The following is an 18,125-nucleotide window of genomic DNA, read 5'->3' on the forward strand; positions in this document are numbered from 1 at the left end:
GGCATGGCCACATGATAGTACCACCAATTCGCACCACACAGTAGTGCAACCTTACTCACATTATGCCCCACAGTAGTGCCCCTTATTCACATTGTGCCACACAGTAGAACCCCTTACAAATGATGCCACACAGTAATGCTTCTTACATTTGCCACACAGTAGTGCCCCTTACATATTATTCCACACAGTAATGGCCCTTACACATTATGCCACACAGTAATTCCCCTTATACATTATGCCTCACAGAGTGCGGGTGGTGGGAGGGAGTGATCACTGGTGCCACAAATGGGGGGAGGAGTTTAGGGCTATGTGAGGGGAGAGAAACAAGTAGTGAGGAACTGGTGTGGGGGAGGTGGGGTGGGCATCGTCAGTGCTTTGGATGGGGGGAGCTTCAAACAGTGTGGGGGAGGCAGGAATGGGGAACCGAGGGTGGAGAGGGGAGGAAAGCAGAGGGCCGGGAGTAACAGGAAGGAGAGCAATGGATATATAGTGATGTAAACCAGAGACTGATCCCTGAGGACAGCCCAAGGAAACAAGCCACTCACTGTCAGGAGGCCAACATGTAGTAGAGCAGGCCCGGACACAGTGAGCCCCGGTGCCTAGACTGCCACTGCCTATCAATAAATATGAAGGTGGGAGGTACCCTGCACCTCTGCTCCAGAGACTCCATCCACACTATGTCCCTGCCCAGTTCAGGGGAAAGAATCAGGGAAGGAGCCGGTTACACCGCTAGTAACAACAGTGTTGCGGGTGCCCACAAATGGAGATTGCTGTGGTGGATGGTTTCATTCCCAGGGTATCCTGCGCTCTGCGTGGCGGCACCAGCCACACCGCCCTAGATACAGCCCTGTCATCAGCTGCAGGATGCAGCTGTAGTAGCTGTAGCAGATAGAATAGTAAAAAAGCTTGAAGTACAGTATGAGATTAGCTTTGTATTTGATACATTGGCATATACTGAATCAGTGTCTGAGCAAGGGGGAGGCAGAAGATGGCTGTAGTCTTCTTCTGCTGTGAAATATATGGCGCAGAACTGTGTCTTCAATATAAAGTATTTACTAAAGGTCGATTTAATCGATTTTGACACATTTACTAACTTTTTTTTTTATGTATTAGTAAATTTGTGATTTCACTCCAATAACGCAACATTGCTGTTGATCAATTTTGATCGATTTTCAATTGATTAAAATTGACCTTTAGTAAATATACTTCTTATTCTATAAGTTGGTGCAGAGTTGAGTACAAGGTCCCTCCCTTTCAAGTAAAGATTCTGTTGAATAGTAGACATGTAAGTTTTTTCACCCTAATGAGCACACAGATCCCTGGATTCATGATACAACAGAATATGAACAGGATTCAAGCTTTAAAAAAATCCCAAGGTGGGGACAAAACGTGTTGCTGCCCGTTACCACTACTGAAATGAACTGTGGGCTTGATGGAACACAACTGCAAATACAATAGCGATTACGCACGCAGTTCAACTGCGATAGTATGCTAATCCATTGTGATTGCAATGCCGCCGCTGCACTACATAAGGACGCCCACTTTACCTTACACACATTGCACAAGCTCTGACCTTACTCAGAAATTACAAATTTCCACGCAAGCTATCAGGCCTCAGGCTGCGTAGGGCATCACAGTGGCTAATTTATACACACCCCTGCAACGGCAATCAAATGCCAATCTCCGTTAGCACCCACAAACAGCACTTCCTGTCAATCACTCTGCATTGGGTCTGCATAGCCGCTGCAATCGCAGTCCCGATCACAATGGCTAGTTCACGCACTGTGATGCATACACATGTGCAGTACGCAACAATTAACCGATGGTCTGCATATTAGCAACTGCGTTACTTGCTGAATCAGATCCAGTGTCCAAACGGATGATCTGGGGACTATCAGCAAAGCACCTTGCGGGGATCCCTGCAGCCACGGCCATACCGCTACGTTTGGGAGTATCCACAAACTCCAATGAGCCAGACATGTCCTAGGACAAGTGCTGCCCGTTAATTATCTATGAAATCCTGAAATCCTCTGTGCTGAGCTGTACAGCCACAACCATATTCAACAGCTGGCAGGTCCCTGAGCTGAAACAAGCCAAACATGGAGCGAGGAACAGTGCGGCTGAGATTCTGACAGGCGTGGATACTACTGCACTGAGGTCCGGACTCCGTGCAGGATATACTAGCGCTGTTCACACTCTCCAAGGCACAGACTCTGATCCCCGGAGCCCGGTTACTTTGTAACAAAAGGAGTAGGTAAAGAATTTCATCGGTATATGGAACTGCTGCTCGATACGAAGTTACACCTGCTGGTTATACCTACATACACTACCAGCCGTGTTGATCATGGACTAGGTATTTCATAAAGCTCTAAATAATATAATACAATAGTGTTGCACACCGGCGCACAGATACGTGTTCTTCAAGATGTTGAAATAATTTCTTACATGCAATTTATTCAAGCAATCATTTTCCTCCAAGGGATAATGGCCCCAAGAAAAAAAAATAAGAAAAACATATAGTGTAATTCTATTACAGAAATAGAGTATTTTTGAAATAGTGCCAAGTATTGTGCTCACATATAAATTGTCAAAATGTGCATGTATCACCATATCCTTGGCATTTCTTTTGTTCAAGCTTTGTGGATCCTTAATATTCGTTTTAGAATATGCAATTTATTCAAGCAATCATTTTCCTCCAAGGGATAATGGCCCCTCTTGATATCTGTGTACTCCCAGATTTATGTTGAATACGAAAATTGACTTTGGACAGCAGGGATTTTCATGGCAGTGGAGTGATCAGCTAGGCGTGTGCCTCTAAATGACATCATTATCTACACAAGTATATGATTTTATACAGATATATTACATTATGTTTACAAAACTGCAGTGAATATTTGTCTTTCATTAAGTCTTTTAATACTTTAGTGGTATAATGTTTATATGTAAATCTGTGATTGATTTGTTAGGTTTAACTAAATAGAGATTACACTGTACAACAAATTAATACTTTTGATTTGTTTCCTTTCTAAAAATAGTCATACATTACTAATTTGAGAAAAACTAAAATAATTTCAGAATGTTTTTGCTAGCTCTATTTTTTGAGCTACACTACTTGCACTATACTGTATGTACATTAGTAATATAGTCTTAGTGAAAAGCTATTTTAAAATAATCTGATTTCTTGATAGAAAATACATAACAGTTGTTTTAATTCAATCAATCACAAATAAGAACAGAAAACGAAACAACATACAGCATACAAAACAACATACATCATACAAAACATACAGCATACGAAAGTACTATCTAATATAGTGGCCTATTCATGGGGGTGCTTTCTCTTTGCTTGTCGCTTGTACTCCTCTTCTGGGGCTTCTCTTGTCACTGTCCAACAGTAGTGATTCACCTACTCTGATATCTTTGTTCCATTGCTGAAATGTCTTGGTGGAATCGCTCACTATGCTTGTCACTCAGTGCACCACAGTTATCTTGTGTGGGTAATCCCGTGAATCGCATATATTTGATTTAGGGGAGGGGACAAATAACTGATTCATTTAATTGGGTCATTATGCCCCGCCCCCTCTGCGCAGAACGCAGTTTGCTGGTAAATTTCTCTCCATTCTGCCCACTTCACTAGCTAAGGTGCTAAGGTTTTGTGCTAAAATTATTTTATGGTTAAATCTCAATGCCGTGTCTGAAGGTGAGGTCATACAGATATTCTGACTCAGTCATACCAACTTAATGAACCTGACCTTGTCAAGGCTTGAGCCAGACACTGCACGGTCATGTGCCATATCAGGCCTGCACAAGCTGCTGTATGCTCTGCATTTTTAAGCAACTGGCTTCTTTCAATCAGACACATGTAAAGCAATGGGCATATCACAGCCAACTTTCATCCGCCAACTTACCCAAGTCATGGAAGCCCTGAACAAATTTTCTTATATACAGTATATATCTGCTTTCCCAGCCAGGAGTCACCGTGTCATCAAAGCCATAACTAGACTCAGAGGAGTAGCTTGGAACCATGGCGCCCGGAGAAAGTGCATTTCATAATGCCCCCCCATACACATACACTCACTGTACTGAACTGTATGGCCAGCCTGGCCTGCGGGGGAATATTGATGTGAAGAGAAAACAGCAAACAGTGACAGTTTAATGCTAACATTAAGGTGTAGCTCATTTGGCACTGCTTTATATATGTATAGCACCTAGGATCTGACATTTATCTCCTTTGAATCATTGTTATTAGTCAATAGATGAGATTGTATTATATATTCTGATCATATAAATTAACAGAATAATTGTGCAAAAGTGAAATTCCACAGGGTGCACAGTTTATTGCTGCAATTACTGCCCCAAACAACTTTCACTGGAGTGGAAACACCTATAGGAAGCTCCCTTCTCAGCTATACTCCTACTTCACAATTATACATTGCACCTATATTAATGTTAGTACTATTAATCATGTCATGTTCTGTCTACCACCATTATTATTATTATTTCAGGTATAATATTTTTTAAAAGTCCTTTCAAATAACACTTTGTGGTCATACCTGGGAACACCTCCATTATTTTAAATAGCAAAGTAGAAATTTTTTTTAATCTCATACCATAATTGAAGCTTTCATATAGTTTAGGACTTTACCTCAGATGTGTCACTTTTAAGTCCACTGAAGAAAAATGAATGAATGAGGAGAGAAGGATGGAGGGGATCAAAGAGTAGAGGGGAGAGAAATGTGCCAATCAGAGAGGGGAGGTGACAGAAGCCAATAAGAAAGAAGAGGGGAGGGCTGGTGACAGAAGCCAGTAAGAAAGACGAGGAGAGGGGTGGTGACAGAAGCCAATAAGAAAGGAGTGTACAAGGAGCAAAGAACTGATCTCATGGTAGAGAGGGGAGGGAATCAAAGAGGAGAGAAGTGAATGTAATCAATGGACAGAGGAGGGAGGGCTGGAGGAAGAAGCAATCTGGCCTGTTTGAGGGAGCATGACATATAGAAACGGATCTCAGATCCATAACTTATGTAGAATATAGAGCAATCAAACTGAGATGAAACTAACAGGTGGCCACCATACTATGCAGCGCCCCATGAATTCCTGGCAACCTGGATGGCGCCCCCTGTCCATTCTGGTGTCTGGAGCTCATGCTCCACTGGAGCGACCCTCGCTACACCCCTGGCTAGACTTTTTGGTGCCCTGGGCCAGAAAGAGTGTTTGTGCCCCTCTCCTATTTTTCACATAGTGACATAAGATGTGCTTCTGGAAAAGGGTTGTGGTCTCATGGGGAAGGGGCATAACAAATCTTATTTGTCCCATATGATGATGAAGGGATACCGATCCCTTTGTACCACTGTTTTCCAGGTATCACTGCCAAATACAGTTTGAATCCAATGACTGCAGTGATGATACACAATAATTATGTAACGGTCATGGGTTCGAGTCTCGGGTATGACAGTATTTTGAAATGTGTGTGTTAAAAAGCATGTGGCTGAAGGTGCTTGGGGAGGTGGTCAGATGGAGATGGAGTTGGCCAGGGAGGAGATAGGGTTGGCCAGGGGATGCCAGAATAAAAGAAGCTGCAAGTGAGATTGATTATAAACAGAAAATAAACACGAGCAGCAAAACAGCACCCCCTGTCCTATGGTGCCCTGTGCCATGGCACATGTTGCACCACCCTAGTTATGGCTTGAGTGGCATGAACTAAGGGTAGCTTTCTATAGTCTTGCAGGCATGCGTAATGTTGTGGGAGCTATAGATTCCATGCACATAGGGCTGATACCACCTAGAGATAGTGGACAGATTGACATCAATAGGCACCATGCCTATTCCATGAATGTACAGGTGGTTTGTGATGCAAAGCTAAAAATTCTGTGTGTTGTAACTGGCTATCCATGCCACAATGCCCATATCCTCAGTAATGCATTCCTCTATTCAACATTTGAGGTGGAACTGTTTGAGGGATGGCTGCTGGGTAAGTGACCTCTAATTTTTGTGAACTTGTAAGGTCTAAGCAATATATGATTATTTCTTTTAGACAGGCAATTCAGGCTGTGGCTGCTGCTCCTGGCTTCTGACTATAGTGTGACTTCCGCAGACTCCTGCTTATCATATAGTATAAGAGGCACGTATATCCACTAAATCAGTAATAGAATACACCTTCGGGTTATTAAAAACTAGGTTCAGGTGTCTGTATAAATCTGGTGGAATTTTGTTATATAATCTCAACAAAGTGTCTGATATTGTGCTGTGCACAATTGTGTCTATTGCACATTCTGGATTACAACAACTTCTACTTCCAGATTTTGCTATAGACAGTGAGCAGATAGGGGTCTTGTCATCAAGCAACTATGTGACCACGACACTGGAAGGCAGATAAGGCTTGTTAACAACATTTTCACATTTAAGTATACCTTTCTTTTGTGATATGTTATAGCAAAATTAGATGCAAAGTAATGTTACCTCATATAGTGTAGGTGATTTCTGGGTATATGCACTGGCAATTGCTTAATTTTTTTTTTACATATAGAAACCTTGCTCACAATAGGATTTACTCTGCCTGTGCAAACATATCATATCATATAATCCCCAAAATCAGTGTACCAAAACTGCTGTACCTTTATAAAATAAATTGTTCATTGTATTAACAATGTTTCTTGTAAAGTGTAAGTACAGTATGCTATAATATTCACTACAGGTCAGCAAATTAATTTGGAATTTCCTATAATATTTCTCTTTTAGGAACTGTAGCAGGGCTAGGGTGCAACCACACGGACATAGGAAATACCTGGGAGGAGTTTATGGTGCTAAACTGTGTGGTGGGGTGCTGCTTAATGGAGAGGATACTATCCTTTAAAGTAACCGGGTCAAAAATTGTGCTCCTAAGGAAGAAATATTACTGCTCAATTCCCTATTAGCGTTTGTATATGCCTCATGCATATGGCACTTATTTGGACTTCTTGCATTCTTATATATTGTGCCATTTGATATTCTTGTAATCTAATTAGGACAGCAGTTTGTGCCTCTATGGCTGCTGTCAGACTTTGGTAGTTTGAATTCATAGTAGTTAATGTCTGATTTATTTGATGTAATTGTCTGTTCAACTGTGTATTTTGCTCTGTCTAAGTAGCCATGAATTGAACCTGTGTTCTTTCAAACACTGCAATGGTCTCCAGGATCTCCGCAGTAGCATCTCTTGCAGGTATTGGTGGGGTTGTTGGGGTGACATCTGCAGATTGGTCTTCAACATCTTACTGTGGTGAGAAGACAATCACTAAATGGAGTGTCACCATTTATTTATGGTTGCCTGCACCATCTGGAGTAGCAGCACGTGTGGCATCATCTTCTAGGAGAGGAATGTCAGTTTCTGAGGAATGAATGTATGCAAATGCAATGTTTTGGGGTGCAAAGTCTAGGACATTCCTGATTTCCTGACTCCTAAAAAAATAACTTCCATAAAGTGGGCCAATGTTGATCTGACTGTTGATACAATGCATGTGGCTTATTACAGCACATTTGTATGGGGTTGTTTGGTAATTAAGTCCATATGGATCTTGTTGTGCCTTATTAAACTCTGCTTGTGTCAGGATCTGTAGCTTCCAGCCTGAGGCTCTGTATTAATTACTGCCTGTCTGTGTGCAGTGTCAGGTGTATGCTGATTAATTCTCCAGTCTGTGAACAGCACAGCTGCACACTGGTCTATCATTAAGGGAGACTTGCTCTGATTGGGCCTTGTTCCTGTTAAATTACAGTTAGCCCTGCACTCCATGCTGGTGATAGAGTCATTCGTACTTCTGGTTCCTGTCTCCTGCTTGTCAGTCGAGTTCCTGAGTCAGTCTAGCTGTGTTTTGAGTGTGTCGTTTACTCCATCCAGGCGGCTCCACCTGCATCCCATCCACACGTGCTGCTTGTACCATCTGGGCAGCATGGAATGCTTCCTATCCCAGAAGCGTCTGTCACCATCCGGTGGCCAGTGTCATCCCAGCAGCACTGGTAGCTACTCTGTGTTCCAGGTGCACAACCTCGCACACCGTCACCAGTGTCATCCTGGCGGCATTGGTAGCAGCTCTGCGTTCCAGGTGTGCAAGATAGCACACCGTCGCCAGTGTCATCCCGGCGGCATTGGTAGCAACTCTGTGTTCCAGGTGCGCAATCAGCACACCATCGCCAGTGTCATCCCGGCAGCACTGGTAGCCACTCTGTGTTCCAGTGGCGCAAATTAGCACACCATCGCCAGTGTCATCCCAGCGGCACTGGTAGCAACTCTGCGTTCCAGGTGCGCTATTAATCACACCGTCACCAGTGTCATCCCGGCAGCACTGGTAGCAGCCCCACATTCTTGTTGCATACCTCACCTGAGTGCTTATGTATAGATACATATAATATATAGATATAATTTTTTGGGGAAAATCATATAACTTTGACACAGCTTTTCCCTCCTTACTCCAACCCATATATACCTAACCAACAACTAAAGTTACCACTAGGACTGCATCACAGACCCATGTCCTAAAGCTAACAATGTTACATTTACTGTATGCTGACAGGAGAAAGGGAGGAGGCTGGGTGCTGAGTTTCACAGGTATTACCAGCCCCACCAGAAAGGGCACTCAATGACAGTCATGGATCCTATGATGCAGTCCCTACATCTTTTTGAATAAGCCACCTTGGTTTGGGGGGGAGCAGAAGCCACAGCTGCTGCCCCCGCTGCACTCACTCACTCCATCCGATCTCGAGGCTGCTGTGTGTGCTCTGTGCTAAGCGCCGTGGGCACCACTACCCACAGCCCTGCAGTGGCTGGCGTGGCAAATTAAGTATCATGACATTACACAACGTGACGTCTCTCGTACAGGAACCGCCACAGCTCACGAGTCCTGATTCTCGCTAGGAGCATTGGGAAAAGGAAAACCAGTTAGTTCGTCGGGCAGTGGTAGACACCATAAGGAGATGAGAGTCTCACGCAAGATGCGGGAGGGTAGGCAAGAATGATCTAGAGTCTAGACTCACCTTTGCAACTTGCACCAGTCCAATGGCAGGTGCAGATTATCCATCTAAATACGGCCTCCTATGTGAATGATTCTGTGTCTCTGTATGCAACCGCCTGATACATTCCCATAAAACACCCATAAGACGGACCATCTCTCTGTGTCCACTTAGCCACCTCCCTGTCACCACAGATGAGCAAAAAATAAATTTTCTAAACATTGTTGAGCCTGTGCGTCTCCTATGTGCCTCAATCGCAACTGCGACTCTGTGCGCATGGACTCTGGATTCATGCACATTGCGATTAAGATGCATACACAGAATAAAAAACACTCCACTGCATCTGACATCCGCAATACATCCGACCCAGAATCAACCCCATAGTCTCTGATACACATGTATGTCAAATAGTGGCTTTACATAATTGCTGATTAAATAAGCTTTTGAAGACAAAATCGACAGAGGAAATCACTGATTTGTTTACAATCTGGACAAATTTAAAAGCTACTATTCTGTGCAATCAGGTTCCTGGAATATTTAATCTGCTATTTCAGAGCCTAGTACTTTGTCTTATAGTTACCAAAATTATGTGAGATAGGCTCATTGGCAGTTTAAATACTACTTTCTGCCACAATATGATTAAGTGCAAACACGGATTAACTGCAATCAGCATATTACAGCTGTGAATACTGCAAACCATTGTTAACTAGTGATTTTGTCTAACTTCCTTTTGCAATGCAAAACAGATGTTTACAATGTTTGCCATATGCTTTGGCCACTAAATAAAACCACAAGTCATGTTCCTAAATTCATTACTAGAATTACACTATTCCTATTGTACATGGCTGTGTCCGATGTTGATGCTTTAGAAGTAAAGAAAAATAATTACAATAAAACTTCATTCCAAATGTAACTTTTGTCTGTAATACATAAGACTTGTCACAAGGTGGTAGTCTTAGCTTTCATATAACATATTTCTGCTCTTTCTGCAGTGGGAATAAAAAAATATTTGGTCCGATGTATCCATTATCAGGCTTTTAAAATAATTTCTTATCATCGCAAATCGCGGACAAAGAGAAATTCTTTTCTGGAAGAATGTATTAAGAATGTTCATTAAGAACAGCTGTTGCGAAAGCAGCTTTCCCAGCGATGTTCTGTTGACTTTCGAAGATGCTTTACTGCAGCTGTGAAAGTCATCTTCACCGTCAGACAACCACTGCGCATGCGCTGATCACGGTTCAGGCATGCACAGTGTATGTCATTGAGCTCAGTGGACAACCGTGGAATGGGTGGAGAAGTATTAAAAAAAGACCAAGTAAATAATAATTTTATTGTAGTTAGGTTATTTTACTTATTTTTTTTCTATTAGAACTCGAGTGTCTGCTATATTTTTTTTTTTGTAGCATCTTTTTATTGAAAATTTTCAAAAAAGAAACAGAATATACAGAAACCAGATTCCAATAATATATGGCATTGTACAGTAAGAACAGACATGAATAGCTGTACAATCTTCAAATAAATGAGATTTTTTTTTACCATACATAAATCTATTAGGTAAATGTTTTACAGAAAGCGTACCATGTCATTGTTGTCATACAATTTTATAACCTAAATATAATACAAATAAAAGAGTGAGTGTAGGATCAATAGCAATCACACATTCTGTAGCTTAATAAATGAAGAATGTGAAATCTATACTGAAAGTGGATAATGGGTATCATAAAATACTATGAGATATTGTGTATCTCATCGTCCCCCATAGCACAGTAAGAAGAAATTAGAGCAGTATTAATAAAGAGTTATGCAGAAGCCAGTAATTGCCGAGTCAATACCATTCAGTATGTACAAATAATTTAAATGGAATGGGTATGAAGTCCCGGCGGCTGAAGGGAGAAGACCCCGGCAGGGCAGGTAATTACCCCATCCCTACCCCTCTCCCCTCCCTAACCCTCCCTTAGTGGTGCCTAACCCTAACCTCCCCCCCTAGTGCCTAGCCCTAACATCACCCCGGGGGTGCCTAACCCCCCTTACCACACCCTAAACCTAACCCTCCCGGGGAGGGGGGGTGCCTAACCCTAACCTCCCCACAGGGGTGCCTAACCCTAACCCTTCCCCCTAGGGGTGCCTAACCCTAACCACTCCCCCAAAACCTAACCCTAACCCCGCTACGCTCCCTAAACCTAACCCTCCCCCTGCGGCTAACACTAAGGGCGCCCCAGACTTACCTCGTTCCGGCTGGTGTTCCGGAGTCAGGATGATTCGGATGTCGGTATTGATACCATATGTTTTTGTGTTTGTGGCTCAAGTTGAGAAATATATGCCTCCCATTTGTCATTAAATCTCTTAACACCTTTTTCTAAATCAAACATAGCTGATCTACGATCAAAATATAATAGTTGTAGTAACAAGGTTTTTACATCAGTAATCATAGGAGCAGATTTAGGGATCAATTTTCGGATAATAGCCTTTTTTGCCACAGTGACAATGACTGTAAGTAATGGGAGAATATATTCTTTCCTTTGACCTAGGTTTCAATTTTTAAAATTGGCACATATGAGCAGAGGCGTCACTAGGGCTGGTGTCACCCGGTGCTATAACTCATGGTGACACCACCCCTCCAAAAAAAAAAAAATGATATGCAGCTCCACGAACTCTCCCCAAATACCAGTCCAGCAATCACACTTACACAATGCCCCCAATAGTGGTGCCCCGTAGATTGCAGTGACCGCCAGATAATACAGAGAGTCACAGTGAATGCCAGATAATGCAGAGACCATCATTGACCCACATATAACACATAATATGAATACACCCCTTATACACACAGAAACACAATAATTATACCCACGCACATACATTAATCACCATCCCCAGCATAGACAGTATTACCTCCCCAAGTTAAAAACAAATACACCCTCCCCCATTGAATAAGTATATAATCCCCCTAGGTCTGATGGGCAATGTCGCTGGCGAAACGTGGGAGCAACCCTCGTCAGTGACATAGCGGGTACACACTGGCTGATATGCCCGATATGTACATATCTTCTAGTGTGTACCTGGCATTAGGTTTAGGGAGGGGAGGTTAGGTTTAGGCACCAGGGGGGAGGGTTAGGCACTAGGTGGGGAGGGATAGGGTTATGCACTAGAGGTGAAAGGGTTAGGCACTAGACGAGAGGGTTAGGGTTAGGCACTAGGGGAGAGGATTAGGGATAGGCACTAGGGGAGAGTATTAAGGTGTGGGGAGGGGGAGGTTAGGGTTAGACACTAGGAGGGGAGGGTTAGGGTTATGCACTAGAGGTGAGAGGGTTAGGCGCTAGGAGAGAGTGTTAGGGGGTGCGGGAGGGGGAGGTTAGGGTTAGGCACAAGGAGGGGAGGGTTAGGCACTAGGAGGGGAGGGTTAGGGTGCAGGGAGGAGGAGGTTAGGTTTAGGCACTGGGGAGGGAGGGTTAGGGGTTATGGTTAGGGGTATGGAGAGGGGGAGGGTTAGGCACTGGGGGGGTTTGGGATAGGCACTAGGGGGGAGGTTTAGGGTGCGGGGAGGGGGAGGTTAGGTTTAGGCATTGGGGAGGGAGGGTTAGGGGTTATGGTTAGGGGTATGGAGTAGGAAATAAAGGACAGGGACAACACAGCCCCTGCAGGCACAGGTCTAACATAACAAACACACACACACAATGACAGGTAATGCCCCCCCTCCTCCCTCATTGAATTATTTACATCCCATTACACCTACTGTATACGCTGTGCCTCGCTGACTGAGAGGTCAGAGGGTCACGCTGGGAAGAAGCAGGGACCGTGTACAAACTACTTGTCAGTATTCAAGTGTAATCAACAGTGTCTGAATACACTTGAACACTGGAAAAATGTTTTGTAGACTGTCCCTGCTTGTTCCCAGCGTGACGATCTATCAGACAGCTGCGAGGAGCAGAAGCTCAGCTGCCTTCCATCCACCCCAGCGGCTTCAGCCAGGCTGATCAGTAATCAGCCCCCTGTCCTCTAGCGCTTGCACGCCCGCCCCACATGGAGGGGACTGCATGAGGAGCTCAGCCGCACTTACTGTATAGAAGGCTGCCGCTGGCTGTCTCAGTGTGACAGGCGCAGCGGCAGCCGGCAGAAGCAAAAACTGTCTCAGCAGGCAGCTGCTGCAGGGAGAGCGCCTCTCCAGCCTGGCGTCTCCCTGCAGTGCAGGACCTGCTGAGCGGGGGGTGGGGATGAGTCGGATTTTGGTGTCACCCCCTTGGAGGGTGACACCCGGTGCGGCCCGCACCCACCGCACCCCCCTTGTGACGCCACTGCATATGAGGCTTAAGGGCTCAGGTTGTACTGATATCTCGAATAGTGAGTTAATAAACTTGGTCAATTTATTTCAAAACCTGCGTAATTTTGTGCACTCCCAAAAGTTATGGAAAAATTAGGCAGAATGATAATGGCATTTAAGACATTGGCCAGTTTCATCCGATACCAGTGGCAAATGCAGGATTTCTAGAAGGGGGTTTCCAAATGTTTGATTTTAGAGTGAGAGTGGCCAGACCATGAAGAGGGCAGAATTAGCACTTAACCAGCTTTAATATGAGTCATACAAAGTGGATTGTGTCATAATTCCAGCATATACAGGACCAGTGATCACAGTAAGCCATTAGATACGGCAGTAGGGCCATCATGCCAGAGCTGAGTGTTTTTATTTTAGATGTGGGCACAATCCCAGACTATTGGAGCAAGTCCAGGAGCCATGAGGAGCAGAAGAAGAACCTAGCACTGCCCTGGACATATATGTACATATTGGGCTCTATAGCAGTGCATCCCTAACAGTGCATGTTTTCCAGATCTCCTAGTTGGTGCACAGGTTATTTGTCACTGGCTGATACATGTTTAAAGATCCACAGGTGGTGCTAATTATTTCATTTGTGCTACTGTGAAGAACCTGCAGCACTAGTAAAATTCTATTATATTACTATTTCTATTGTGGTCATGGTGTGGGCTGGGGAGGGGGGTTTCCAGGCAAACCTCCCCCCCCCTGCATTTGCCTATGGATACCATATGTTTTTGACATCATTGAGAAATATATGTCCTATTGATAGTTTTAAAATGAACTTCCTGTAGCATCGCAGAATGTAAGAATTTCATTGTGGAATCACAATGGCATAAAATGTCAGAGAAGAACAATTAGAGATATCTTTATCCCAATTATTAGCAGTAAGACTCCACAGCTTTTCTGGATATGACGTAATAAGTTCCTTGTAAAGATATGTTGTCCGATATGAATTTTGATGGAGAAAAGTAAGGAGTGTTGATATAGGGTCAGGTGAATGTGTTACTGCCATTGCTGGTGGTAAGGATGAAATAAAATAACGTATCTGTAAGTACATAAAGAACTGTTTGTGTGGTATGCCAAAGTTACTGTGTAAAGCTGGGTACACACCTATACAATCATCGGGCCGTTCATCCAATATAGAGAGAATGACTGTTGGATTGTATAGGTGTGTACACTGTCCCAATGAAGGAGCGTTAGCCCATAAATGGTTTTTAACGCTCCTGCAATGGTCGGGACCGGGAAGTTGCTCTACTGTTTAATATTTATCGGTTCGACCTCCCGATCCCATATGTCCGCACAGTGTGTAAGCGGCTGACAGGGGGTCACACTTGGGACAGACTGCACGGCTGATCGGGACAGTTTTACATGATCAGCCTACAATCGAAAAAGTGTGTACCCAGCTTTAGTCAGCAAATGATCTCTAGTGTCCACCTGGGTTAAATACATTTCGATTCTCATGATGCCCCTATCTCTCCACGACAGAAACAAAACATTGTTTAAGGCCAGTTCAAAAAGTGGGTTTCCCCAAAAAGTGTTGTAAATGGAACTATGTGGCTGTCTTTTTAGTTTGCGGTTTATAAATAACCAGGCTTTATAACTACATGTATCTGCAAATAAGGGCTTAGATAGAATGGAGGAAGGAATAAGGGAAGGAGAAGCATGGAATAAAGCACTTGGAGAAAATGGTTTTGTAAGTGCTGAATCTAGGGCCTGATTCAGACCCGCTCATGAGCGGGTCAATGTTGGGCCACTGTGCATGCGCACGCCGGAGCCGGCTCTGACGTGCAAATGCGCGAAACCTGGCTAGCAATGGCCGCTCCGGCGCTACGGGTCTTGAACCAAAGCGGGGCAGCTGTCGATTTTGATTGACAGCTTGCCCCGTTTTGGAGGCGGGCAGGTGGGATGGCTGGCCAAACGGCAGCGTTCCCGAAGGAACGCCTGCCATTTGGGGGCGACCCCACTGACATCATGAGTGATGTCAGTGGGTGAGCTTCCGGCTCTAATAGAGCCGAAAGCTCACTGGGGCTTGCGTGAACGAGACCCTACCACAAGGGTCTCTTCGCAAGCTCTGATGGTCGCGATGGTCGAGACCATAGTGACCATCACCTAGCCGCTCGCAATAGCTGTGGGTGGTCACCCACAGCTAAGCGAGCGGCCAGGAGGCCACACAAAAAAAATAAAAGAACGCCCTGATTCAGAGCGAGCGCTCTTTCAGAGCGTCCAGCTCTGAATCAGGCCCCTAATTCATTACAAGTGTAGTTGTCTTTGTTTAAAAATTACTCTGAACTATATATAAAAGAAGATTGCTGCTGAGAAGGTTGTTAAGGGGGGTATCCACTACACGATACAGTTGAACGATTGAACGATAACGATAAAATCGTTCGATAATCGTTCAATAATCGTTTGGACATCGTTTGAACATCGTTTGAGAATTTGGTCTTTTAGACATCTTTTAGACATCTATCATCGTTCAAACATGCTGGTCAACCTGACGATATCGTCAGGTTCAGCATGTTTGCAGATGATTGATTGTACCTGCACTGAACGACAAATCGTTCAGTGTGGGCACCCTGCAGTGTAGTGAACGACTGAACGATAACGATATCGTTATCGTTCAGTCTTTTCACTGTCGGGTAGTGGATACCCTCCTTAAGATTAGGAACCCCCAATCCTTCATCAGAGCATGACCTCTGCAATTTAGCCATAACTGTTTTGGCCTTTTTATCTAACCAGAAAAATTTAGAAAATGTTCTTGTGCATAGTGCAATATCATGTTTGGATATAGCTTTGGGCAACATCTGCATGGCGTAGGAGATTTTAGGAAAAATCACACTCATTAACAGTGTCACTCTCCCTACTAAAGATAGTGGGAGTTTTTTCCAAGAGATTAGAAGTTGGGTGATTTTATTAATTATCGGAGTGAAATTGAGTGAGTGAGTAAAGATTTTGGTGAATTTGGTGAACCAAAATTTTCATTTTGGTGTGATATACAGTATATCCCAAGATATTTAATTTTAGTCCTATTCAGTCAGAATACAGTTAATGAAGGGGAGGAGACAAGTGTCTAATATATATTTTTTCTTTTCTGTCCTGTTTTTGTGGGCACCTCTTCCTATTCATCTAATATAACAAAATCTGTGTTATTTAGGTCTGCTTTTAATTTATTTGGTTTATTAATTTCAAAAACTGTTTGATATTTTACATGAAATAGCCACATGTAACATCACAAATGTTATACAGGTTGTGTCTCCCATATACCAATATTCCGAAATACAGAATATTATATTTTTAGCATGACTGAGATAGTGAAATCTTTGTTTTTTGATGGTTCAGTGTACACAAACTTTTATTTAAGGCACAAAAGGGTTAAACATTTTGTATAAAATTACCTTCAGGCTCTGTGTATAAGATGTATATGAACCATAAATGAATTTCATGTATTTGCACAAACTTTGTTTGAGCCACACAATTATTGAAATTAATTTATAAAATTATCTGCAGGCTGTGTGTATAAGGTGTATATAACACATAAATGCATTCTGTTTAGATTTGGGTCCCATTCCCAAGATATTTCATTATGCAAAAAGGGTGTTTTCACACAATATTCACATTATTTTAGTTTAACATAAATGTATTAAAGGGCTTTTGGAGCAGGGATCCCGGTGATCAGAATCCTGACAGGGTTAGGATACCTATACTTGTCGGTCAGTATCCTGACTCTCCCCCTCTCCCTACCTGCTGCCTAAACCAAACTGCCCTCCCTAGTGCTTTAACATAACCTCCCCCCATAGTGCCTAACCGTAACCCCATACTTACCGTCCAGCGCCGGGTTTTGCCAGGCATCGAGATTCCGGTGTCGGAATCCCGACTGTCAGGATTGTAACTACATTCCTTATAAAAGAGTTGGAGAAAGTTGTTGCTGTGATATATTTTATAATAAGCAGCGCCCCCAGTAAAATCCTACACTCTCTTTTGATCCCCCCAGTCCCCATGCGCATTGAATAAGGGGGACCGTGCACAACTGCCACACAGGGGGGTTTGGACTACAGCCCAGGCAGCCCCCCGCAGACATAAGGTAGGAGCTACCGCTGATAATAAGGGGTCTATTTATCAAGCAGTGAAAAGTGTGGAGAAATGGACCAGTGGAGAAGTTGCCCATAGCAACCAATCAGCTCATACCTATTATTTTATAGACTGTACTTGATAAATGCAACTTCAAAGCTGATTGGTTGTTATGGGCAACTTCTCCACACTTTTCACTGCTTGATAAATAGACCCCTAAGTGTTATTTTTTTACAACTACATGAAATCTGCTGGTACTGTACAGTATATTGAAATAGCCCCAGAAGGAAAAAAATTCCTTTGAAATCTGGAAGGAGGAATCTGTTTATATCAGATTTGCCCTGTTTATTGAGAAGCGCTTCACCTTTAAATGGAGAGAGAAAAAAAGGAACCCTTTCCATGCTTGATACTGGTGAGTAGATATTACAGTTTATATGGTTTTAGATAACAGAGAATAATCTGCTATCAAGAATTGTAAACCAACTTTCTTTACTTTTATGTGTATTTAGAAGCGCCACATTTCCCTATATTGTTTTGTATATTACAGTATAACATGGCTGCAAGTCTTGTTCAGCGTGTCATTTGGAACAGCTAAATCTAGGCATTTGCCTCCTTTCTCCTGTGCCTTACTGTGGAAAAGGGGGGCCCTAGACTGCACACCCTGAAAATATATGTAATGGGAGGTGCTACCTGTGGAGACTATTGTTGCAAACATACAAAAAAGATTTACAGATGCACAACTCCAACATTACTCATTATATATAATACATTTTGCAAT

The sequence above is a fragment of the Taudactylus pleione genome, unplaced genomic scaffold (assembly GCF_031769625.1).
Source record: "Taudactylus pleione unplaced genomic scaffold, aTauple2 ptg000317l, whole genome shotgun sequence".
Classification (NCBI taxonomy): domain Eukaryota; kingdom Metazoa; phylum Chordata; class Amphibia; order Anura; family Myobatrachidae; genus Taudactylus; species Taudactylus pleione.